Source organism: Alligator sinensis, unplaced genomic scaffold (assembly GCF_000455745.1).
Source record: "Alligator sinensis unplaced genomic scaffold, ASM45574v1 scaffold696_2, whole genome shotgun sequence".
Taxonomy (NCBI): domain Eukaryota; kingdom Metazoa; phylum Chordata; order Crocodylia; family Alligatoridae; genus Alligator; species Alligator sinensis.
In genome coordinates this window covers 7,922-19,183 of record NW_005842855.1, presented here as the reverse complement: position 1 = coordinate 19,183, position 11,262 = coordinate 7,922, and the positions used below count along the sequence as shown (strand labels likewise).

The 11,262-nt window shown below is 45.1% G+C and overlaps 1 long non-coding RNA gene across 1 annotated transcript in view; it reads left to right on the top strand.

The window, feature by feature from the left end:
• Positions 1–11,262, top strand: part of LOC102376905 — a 20,050-nt gene that overhangs the window by 5,110 nt on the left and 3,678 nt on the right. The gene's annotated exons all lie outside the window — the stretch shown is intronic.

Here is an 11,262-nt window from a genome sequence, read left to right as displayed (position 1 = left end):
TTATTGTGTTCTTAATGTTTGTGGTGTTTCTTAAAGCTAAGCAGTGTTATATACGTAGCAAAGAGTTTTAAAATAAAATTGTGTTGTATGAATTAAGTGTGTAATCATTGTGAAATCGTACAATCAGCTAACTACTCCCCCAGCCAGTGCATCAAAATGAATCAGTAAATTGTGTGGGATTTTCTCTATTCCATAACCCACTAGAGACAACAGGGTGGACACCCATCCACTGCTGGGCAGCCGGGCAGCACAGGAGAGCAAAAGAACGGTCATTAAGTTCACTACCTAACATATTCTGTTAAGATATGGAGACATATTCCAGGGCATTGGACTCTTTGAAGGCAAAGTGAAGTTAGAAATAGATCCACAGGTGCAACCAGTACAACTACCAACACACAGAATTCCGCTACCTCTGCTAGAGCCACTGAAGAAATAATTGACAAACCTGCGGAAAAAAGGCATCTTCACACTGGTTGAAAAAAACACTGACTGGATCAGCAACCTCGTAGTAGTAAGGAAGCTGTCAGGCAAACTGAGGATCTGCATTGATCTGAAACCACTTAACAGGGCACTCAAAAGAAGCCACTACCCACTGCCAACTATTGAGGACATACTACCTGAATTGTCTAGGGCAGAAGTGTTCACAGTTTGTGATGTCAAGAATGGATTTTGGCATGTGGAGCTAGACGAATCATCCAGCCACCTGACAGCCTTTAGTATGCCCTTTGGCAGGTATCGCTGGTTAAGGATGCCCATGGGGATCAGCTCAGCTCCGGAAGTTTTCCAATGAGAACCAGGATCTGAACCAGGATCTGGAAGGTCTTCTGGATATCAAGGTTGTGGCTGATGATATTCTTGTCATAGGAGAATAGGATGATAAGGAAGAGGCGATCTGTGACCATGACTCCAAACTGCAACAACTCCTTAACAGATGCTGGCAGAGGAATATTAAACTGAATGCAGACAAAATACAGCTGAGAAGAATGAAAGTACCCTACATTGGACATCTGCTGACTTTGGAAGAACTATGGCTAGACCTGGAGAAGGTGAGAGCCACTATGGAGATGCCCAGGCCACAGGATGTCAGCCTTATTGGGATGGTTAACTATCTGTCCAAATTTTGTGCACCCTTGTCTTAATGCTTGTGAGCCAATAACGTTGCTAACACAAAGATGCAGCCTGGGAATGGGCACAGACCCAAGAGGAGGTATTCAAAAGAATTTTAAAAACTCATCAGTGAGGCCCCCACACTGAAGTACTACAACACAGCTGAGCAGCTAGTACTACAGTGTGATGCATCAGAAGGAGGTCTGGGAGCGGTACTGCTGCAGAACCAGTAGCCCGTAGCTTTTGCTAGTAGAGCAATGACAGATAGAAAAGGAGTTACTAGTGGTATTGTTTGGATGGAAACGTTCCAGTCAGTTCACCTTTAGACATAAAGTAGATGTGCAATCAGATCACAAATCATTAAAGATCATAATGAAAAAGCCCTTGCTGGTGCTTCTAAGAGACTTCAATGCATGCTGCTGAGACTCCAGGCCTACGATGTGAGTAAAATACTACCCAGGGAAGTCCCTGCAAGTGGCAGATACACTAAGCAGAGCATACCTTCCAGAGTGCAGCACAGATGGATCTGTAGAACAGGAGATAGAGTCCATTAGCATGGTACAAGACTTACCCATCTTCAAAAGCAGTCTCAAAACAATACAACAGAGTATGGAACAGGATGGTGTGCTACAGGATGGTGTGCTACAAGCAGTTAAACCTACAGGGTTGGCCACAGGACAAGGCACAAATACCACCAGAAGTTGCCACATACTACCAATGGAAAGATAAATTATGTACACAGGATGGAATTCTGTTCAAGGGAGACAGGGTAGTGATCCACGTAGCTGTGTGGTAAGACATCAAGAATCAACTCCGTGCTTCACACATGGGAATAGAATCATGCCTGAGAGCACAAGAGTGGCCAGGCATGAATGCCCACTTGAGAACATACATGGAGTAGTGTGAGGTATGCAAGGAATACAGAGACAAACTGCAAAAAGAGACATTGAACCCACCTGACTTCCTCTCAGTCCTGGGATAAAGTAGGGACTGACTTGTTCAATGTCAATGACAGAAACAATGTCAATGACAGATCTGAGCACACTCTGAGTTTGGTAAAATTCAGCTCTGGATCCAGACTCTGACCCTGGTCACCGTAGACTACTATTTCAATTCTTGGAAGGTGGATTACCTTGAAGACACTCAGGCAGGAACGGTGATCAGGAAGCTGAAGGCTCATTTTGCATGGCATAGGATACCTGACACTGTTCTTAGACAATGGCCCACAATACACCCCAAGAGAATTCAAACAGTTCTGCACTAGATGGGAATTCCAGCACAAGATATCATTCCCTGGGTACCCACAAAGCAACGGGAAGGCTGAATCAGTGGTAAAGACAGCCAAGAGACACTTGTTGAAGGAAAATAAGACTGCAGAGGATCCCTACCTGACTCTATTGAACCATTGCAACACACCTTCCTAGGGAATGGACAGTAGCCCTGCCCAAAGATTAAAGTGCCAGAGAAGTAAGACGTTACTCCCCATGAGAGACTGTTTGCTACAACCCCAGGAAGGAAGGGGCTACAGTACATGGAAGCAGCCAAAAGAGCAACAGTCTCAGCAAGTATCACAGCATAACAAAGAAGCCAGGGACCTGAGACCACTGTGCAGAAGGCAAAAGGTCTGGGTACAACCAGTAAGTCCACATGTGAAAGAATGGCAAAAGGCCACTGTTGAGGGTGCAGTGGGAGATAGATCCTACAAAGTCGTCAGAGATAGTGGACGGTGACTGAGAAGTAACTGGAAGCAGCTGCGGAGTGCTGGCAGAGCAGAAATACAAGTGAGCAAAAGATTCCAGGATCAGAACCAAGACAGCTTTGACAACTGGTCAGTCGTCAGTGAGCCCCAGATAGGGGAGAAAGACGCCATGGACTCCACAAAGGAAAGAGATACGCAAGCAGAGCCCAGCCTGCAAAACAAAGACACGGACAAAACAGAAGCAGGTGTAGTACCCAGAAAAATCAAACAAGCAAGAAGCGGGAGGCTGGTACAATGACCAGCATACCTGGATGACTATGAACCCTAAAGAACACAGCAGATCAGTGGTAAAGGCTAGGTCTCCACAGTGAGCTATGTGCTAGCAAACTCTGGCCCAACCATGAGAATAAGTTAATCATCTGTTTTGAACTGTTGAAAGGAAAGATATAACAATATGTATGAATCTCAGAGGCAAAGCCAGCAGCAGCAGAAAGGAGTCCGAAGGAGGAACAGGAAGTGACGGGGAGGAGACAGGAAAAACAAGAGAGTTAGAGAGGCTGGGGGAGAACAGTAGGCCCTGTAACAGCTCTGTAAGAAACTGCTATAATAAAGTCACTGTTTATATTAAGGAGGAAGCTGTTCCTTGATTACCCAGACAGGGTCACATAAAGCAGCTGCCACACACAGCTCCCACCACCAGGCTCCTGCCTTAGTTTCCTTCTGTGCTCAGTGTGGGCAGCGGAGCCTGCCTGGGCCCAGCCCCAGCCCCAGTCACACTCCCTTCCTCATTGGAGCAGGGCTGGCGGGGAGACAGGGGGGCTGCAGCCACTCCAGGATTCACTGTAGCTCCCCCAACCCCGCTCCCAGCGTTACTGCCATCTGCTCCAAGTGCAGCCCGCCCACCCCCACGTGCAGATCTGGGGGCACATACCCCCCATGCCCTCCTTGGGTGCTCATAGCAGTGGGAGCCATCCCCCCACATGGCTCAGTCCTGTGCCCCACCACTGGGGCCTCGATCTGCACCCCCCACAGTGGCAGCCTACCCTCACCCCATGTGCAGAACTGGGGTCACACGCCCCCATCCCTTCCCAGGGTGCACACAGCAGCGGGAGCCGTTCCCCCTCCTCGTGCCACCTTGATGAGCTGCTTGCAGCGCCGTCCCACGCCCCATCCCAGCTGAGTAGCGCCTGCCCCGCACCATTCCCTCCCTCACTGCGGGGCCTCAATCTGCCCCCCACCCCTTAAAAACAAGAAAAACTATAAAAGGTGTCCATTAGGTGACACTGAGACAGAAGGGGTACGCTTGTTAAAAAAGGTTGAAAACCCCTGCCCTAATCTACCATTAAATTGCACCCAGTTTTGTAGACAGTAATGTTATTTTGATGGCCCATTTGGGCTTGGACAAAATGTTGACTTTTTTTTCCATATATAATTTAATCTCCTTCACCCTACAGCTCTCTTTTCTACAAGGAACACAACAGCTAGAAAGTAGAAAGAAAGTATAATGCACCATCAAGAAAGAGTGGCCTTTTAGTCCAGCACTGCTTTTCTGCAGCATGAATGGTTAGAACTGGTCAAAAATTTTCCACCAGAACAATTTTGAGTCAGAAAACTGATTTTACAAAATATAAACATGTAATGAGAGTGTCTTAACTTTGACTTTATCAAAATTGTCATGGGAAATGACAAAAATGTTTTGTTTCATGCTTTTATATTATTTATTATGTAACATTGAAATAGAGTTGAAATGTTTTGGCTTTATTGGAACAAGACAAAAGTCAAACATCATAACAAAATTAATGAAGAATTCTTAAGATCTAATTCTCCATCCTTCAGCCCACTGCTCCGATCTGAGACAAAATGAACTCTCAAATCTAAGTTTGACTTTGCGTCTAAGTCTGGACATTACAAATTTCAGCGAGCTCTTTCAAGAACAACATAAAGATCTCATCATTATTGATGTGGTGGAGTTTGCAAAATCACTTCCCAAGACTTAGATACAAATAGCTCTAAAATAATTTTATTTTAGATTATAACAGCTTTGTCATTTATGGAACAGACAGCATCAGGTTGCTGGCATTCTGTTTATACGAAAAGGGGACATGATTAAACAGAAAAAAATAGTGGGGTTCACTGAATTAATTGAATAGTCTGTCTGAAGGCTTCTCCTTGAATGGTGTCATTTCACTAATCACTTAAAATACTTTCTTGAGTTCCATAGGAGGGAAACAAACAAAACAGTAGGGCTCACATCCCTGAACAGGCATTAATGAAGCCTGAATGAAATAAGCATGAATGTTTGGCCCCTACTGTTTCTTGGCTTGCATAGACTACAAATATATTCTTAGTACTTTTAAAGGTTAAAATTACTTGGTACTCTTAAAACTGTTGTCTCTATCATGGATGTATCAAGGATGAGTCAGCCTCCAAATGCAGTTATTTCCCAAGTCAGTGAATCGGGAACTTGCAAAACCACAACATAAATTTTAAAGAGATCAGCCCAGGAACAAACAAATATAAATATCAAACTCTTGGAAATGGGAAACAAACACTGTTCCTGTTCACATTTCAGGAGGATACTGTAACCTTCCCTGGAGGGCCCTTATGGGCTTTAAATACTGATATATTACTGGCTAAGCTTGTATTGTTTCCCTCTTTAAAAAAGGAAAAGCCATTTTATGGTCAAAACAGAGGCCAGCAGACTGAGGGGGCCTTCTCACCAGCTCTGCCATTGGCCCATTGTGTGACCTTTAAGTAAGTTGCTTGAACTTTTTTTATGCCTCATTTTCTTCATCTGCTTGACGGAGATAATACTTGCCTACCCCATGAGAAGCTGAATTTGTTGGTTATGTACTATTTTCAAGACATTTTAAGATCCTCTCATGGAAAGTTTTATTGAATTGTAGCCATTCTTTTTGGGCTTTATATTACCTGAATGACCATGTTTATGAAGAATGGGGTGAAGACAGCTGACATAAAGCACATGCTGCACCTTCATTCTAACCTGGTTCTAACATTATCTGAGAGGGACTCTGAATGCCACCAACCTTTTTTTAACCAGGTGGTGCTGAGGGGTCTGCAGCTTGGAACAAATTGAATTAAGGGATGCTTCAGAGGTATAACTGAGCAATTCTGTATCTAAATGATGACAGCACACAGGGCTGCAGCTGCAGCCAGGCTGCCAGCATCAGTGTTAGCTAGGTCAGCACGCAGCAACTGGTGTCCCAAGTTGGCACCTGGGGTTGGTGCTCTGGGGGTTCCCCACCTCCCCTGCCATTAGTTATACTACTAGGACTCTTGAATAATCTTCTGGGAAACTGATTACAAGAATTGATAAAACATCAGTCTTTTACCTGCTTCACCACTGTATGGCAACATGGAAGATGATTAAGGAATTGTGAGTTGATGTTTCTGACTAAAGCATGTTTGGCAAACAGCTACAAGCGAGGTGAGAAATTAATTTGTCTGAGTCTAATGGTTGGGGCTACAAAGCTGTGTGGAGATGGCATGCTGCCAAATGCACAAATTAAGTCAGGTATATACCCATATAGTAGTAGGGCATGAAATACAATATGATTAACAGACCAGATGTACTGTACAATAGACCTGAGACATCCAAAGAAGAAATCGGCCTGATACACAGTGCATATAATCAGCTGCTCTACTTACTAAAGCTTTTAATAGATACAGATAGAAAATATCTCTGTTGTTTTATGCTGTACCAGTCATTTCTACTCTACCCTAATACCATTTCTCACTGCTTCATAGACTCAGGGTCTTTTGCCATCATAACCAGTGGTGGGTGTGTGAGAATACATGGAGTTTCACTCATTTTGTACATTGCACAGAAAGCCTCACCAGTTCAAGTTAGATTACATTGCTGTTTAATACCCTGGTTCTAACTACTTCATATTAGATGGCTAATTTTATACTGTTACCTAAGTCATTGCAGATTCTTTTCAGATGCACTTCCAAACTTCCTCAGTATTAAGAAATGTTCTGATCTGGATGGTCTAATCAACCAACTTTAAGGACATAAAATTGGAATGAATGACAATGAACAAAAGAAGACAGAGACCGAGAGAGCATCCTATGACCTCTATACTTGAATGAAATAATTGATGCTCATATTGTATTTCATGCCCTACTACTATATGGGTATATACCTGACTTAATTTGTGAATTCGGCAGCATGCCATCTCCGCTCAGCTATGTAGCCCCAACCACTAGACTCAGACAAATTAATTTCTCACCTCGCTTGTAGCTGTTTGCCAAGCATGCTTTAGTCAGAATCAAACATGCTGATTGAGGTATATTTAGATTAAAATGCAGAAGTAAAAAAAAAATCTCTGAGGTAGAAAAAGAAAAACAAACCCCAGTATACTTTTGGGAATTAAGGGCCTAGACGTTTGATTAAGGATGTGGAATTTGGCCTCTTGAAGGCTCAGATCAAGTGTAGTACTCCTTGCAACCAGCCCCGCATGCCAACCCTGTGACAGTGACGCCCCGCACAAGGACCTTCCTGGAGAGGTTCCTGAAGGACGCCATCCGAAACAAGCATGCCAGCAACCTGAGGGCCAAACCCGATGAGGGCAAGGTCTTCGACATCACCTCAAAGTGGGACTCCAGCAACCACTTCATGCCCAGTGGGAGCTTTATGCGCTTCGTGGACTGGTGCTTCCTCCACCGCACCCGCCTCAACTGCCTGCCTCTGAACGGGGCCATCCACTTCAGCCACTGGGACAAGAGGTGCCGACGGTGCAGCGACACGGCAGAGACTCTCCCCTACGAGCTGTGCAGCTGCAAGCCGCATGCCAGAGCCTGGCAGCTCTGCCACAATGCTGTCCAGGACCGCCTGGTGAGGGCCATGGAGATCTCCATGAACTGCACTGTCCTGGGCTGCGAGAGCCAGATGCATCCTGACATCATCATCACCAACGAGGAGGCCAAGAATGTCATGATTGTGGACGTTACCATCCCCTTCAAGAACCGGCGCCAAGCCTTCACCAACGCCCGGGCTCGCAAGCAGGAGAAGTATGCCTCACTGGCTGACATCCTGAGGGGCCACGGCTATGACGTGACGGTCGACGTGCTCATCACGGGAACGCTTGGAGCCTGGGACCCCAGCAACGAGAGCGTCCTGCGTGCCTGCCGCATCTCCCACCGCTACGCCAAGCTGATGCGCTGCCTCATGGTGTCCGACACCATCCATTGGTCCCGTGACATCTATGTGGAACACATCATGAGCCACTGCCAGTATACTGACCCCACCAGACGAACCACCGCCGGACCGGACCCAGAGGGGACCGCCTGACCCCTGCCCCCGCACCAGATGGACCTTCACTTCGAGAGGATTCTTCACCTATGGATGACCCTGCTCCACCTGAAGAGGACCCCCATGATGAGACTCTATATGAACTGAGACACTTTTTCTGCGAACCACTTCTTCCACCATTGCAGACCATTGTAACGGGTTTGTGTGTATCTATCTTCTTTTTCTCTCAGCGTCGTGAACCTCCTCCCCCTCTTCCCCCCTCCTCCCTACCCCCGGGCTTAGTTGGCTAACATTGTATCTCCTGTAACCTAGTTGCGTTCCCTTTCTCACCCCCATCCTTCTATTGTTAGTCCCTCACTCGGGCGCTATGTATTTCCCTACTGACTTTGTCAGCTTTTTTGGATTCACAATCCTAAACATTTACTAATAAAAGTAAATTTGTTCTTCATTGATCAATCACCAATAGCAATCCCCAAAAACACCAAATCTTGACTATAATTATCACTTAAAAATTCTCTTTCATCTGATTACCATACTATTTCCTGTCATGCTAGGAGGTTTTCCTTCATGCATATTTGTGCGGGCCAGGAGCGGTCCGAGGCCCTTTTTTCGCGCGGTGGGCTGTGGCCAGCAGCCTGGACATGCTGGGTCGGGGAAGGCAGGCGGCACGCTAGAATTAGGCACGGACGCTTAGTGGTTGATTTAAGGTTATTTTACTTACACTGAAGATGGTCGCGGTGCAGGCAGGAAAACTTGCTTGAGTTGCGGTTACAAAACAAAACAAAAAACTCGAACCTGCAGAACGTATGGGTACGTCGCAATGGGGTTTCGGCGACAGGAGATGCCTGCAGAAAGTAAGGGTACGTCGCAATGGGGTTTCGGCGACGGGAGATGAACAGAAACCTCAGGAGTACGTCGCAATGGGGTTTCGGCGACGGGAAGAAAAAAAACTGCAGGACTCGAACCCCGGGTAGAGCTCTGGATTCACTCACACGAAGTTTGCTAGGCTCCGTGGAACTTTTCGCGCAGGGAAGGGTACGTTGAGGGATCAGGCGGCGACGGGGAGAGGCGAGAGGCTGATCAGACCCCTGTAGCCTTCTTGATATACACTCTGGGTCCAATAGGCTCCGCAGCGCTTAGAGATCTTCACGAGACGTGAAGTTCTCCTCCTCCTGATAGTCGTGGAGTGCTCCAACTTGGGCGGAAACCGCTCAAGCCTCTTATACAGCTAGCAAGCCAATCACTAGCCGCCACGTGGGAATAATTTAGAACTGGCCAATAGTGGGGCACAAATTTAAATACAAATGGCGGGAACTCCTTGCAGCGTGCATCTCCTTTCTGCAGCTCAGAAATGCACCCTGCAAAGAAAGCTATGAGTGGCGGGAAATAATTTAGCAGTGCCGAAGCTCACACAAACAAAAATCACACCCTTGGGTTGTGACAATATTTTGCATTAAAGTGTGGCTTATTTGTTTTATTTTTACATCATTCTTATGGATTTCCATTGAATCTCATCTGTGGTTTGACTCAGTGTTCAAACTGGACGGACTCCAGGTTTTAATGACTCCAAATCACATACATTGGTGTGTAAAGATTTACTGAAAGACTTCTTTCTCATTTGAAAATAATTTGTGGTGGCTTTTTCCATGCTTGTGCTGTAATTGAGAAAATAATTACATTGAGCTTCCAAATAGGACAAAACAGTTATTAGGAGCAATTTTGGTAGGGCTGAATGTGTTATGCTGAACATGTTGCCAAAGAGAACCAAGTCAAAGGACATAGTGTTAGGACACAGTTCTCCTAACTGTCCTGTAGGCGATGAAGTTATGCCATATGTACAAGATGACTTTTCACAGCCACATTTCACAGTTTACCATTGGTCTGAAATTCTTAAACGAAAAACTGCTTTGTTTCTAATTGCAGGCATACCAGCATGATAACACAGCTGAAGTCTGTCTGCTTCGTATTTGGATGAGACCTCCAAAGCAGCATGAATTGGTCATTTGAGCCTTTTAAAATTAAACTGTACACAGAATCCCATTAATTATGTATTATTGTCCACTGAAACTCTCTCAGGCAGTCATGAGACCCTTAAGAGATTTATTGCTAGAACAATTCAGTTTGCTTCTAATTTCAGTTTGCTCCTAATTTCTTGTTTTCATTGTTCTATAGCTTTTTGTACTAAACTTGCTGTGAGCCTGAGGCAGAGGAAGCCACAAGTTTGACAGCTGTGTGGAGCCTAGTGTTAAGGCATTTTGCATGTAGGTGTGAAATGCTGCAGGACTCAATTGAGGCTCTTGGCACTGTGAAAAAGCAGCACCTCTTCTCCTACTCTGCTGCTTTTAGTTCATTCATCACATCTGACAAAAGTAGGCTGTCACCTACTAAAGCTTATGCATTTCTGAATGAGTTATTCTATAAGGTGCTACCCTGCCCTGCCGTCTGTCTGCTTCTTTCAGGAAGAGTTGGAGGTGATTTTGGTTAAGTACAGACAGTCAAAAAGCCCAAGACTGATTCAATCTTTGCAGGTTAGTCTAAATATAGGAGATTAAATAAATAAGTGAACAGATGTTCCCTTTTGATTCTGGTAATGTAGCCACATGCCTGCAGTGGCCCAGGCCAGACCCTGGGAGGTGCCTCCCTGAAGCAGACAGCTTGAACCAAGGTTAGCCCACCCACCCTACAAGGCAGTGTTTGCAGGGGAGGTGCCAAAGCATCCTGGGATGCTGTGAGACTGTGAGCTAATTTGAATCTGGAAGGGATGTGGGACAGAAGTTCAATAAATTGATTTAACTTAAATCAGTTAAATCTGATAATACATCCATCCAGGTTTATCTTAAATCAGTTTTGGCCATTTTGAAAGTGGTTTATCTGTACTGCACTTCTTTTGTGTTACAGAGTTGAACCAATTTCCAATCACTTATACCGATTTACATGTAATTTCTGTCCGAAGCCCATGTATTTGCTATTAAACTCAATGTGACCTCAGTATATCTGCTACAGTTATTTGCAGTATGATAATCAAGTGCGTGATAAATTTCAGTGCCAGAGTTCGGCAAGAAGTATTATGCCAGCCTAGCTAGATCAGTATTACTCTACCAGACAAGCATTTCTAAGGCAAACACACAGTTACTTCCTGCTCTTTTGTCAGCATAGTTCGTGCCTACCCTCCTTGAATGAT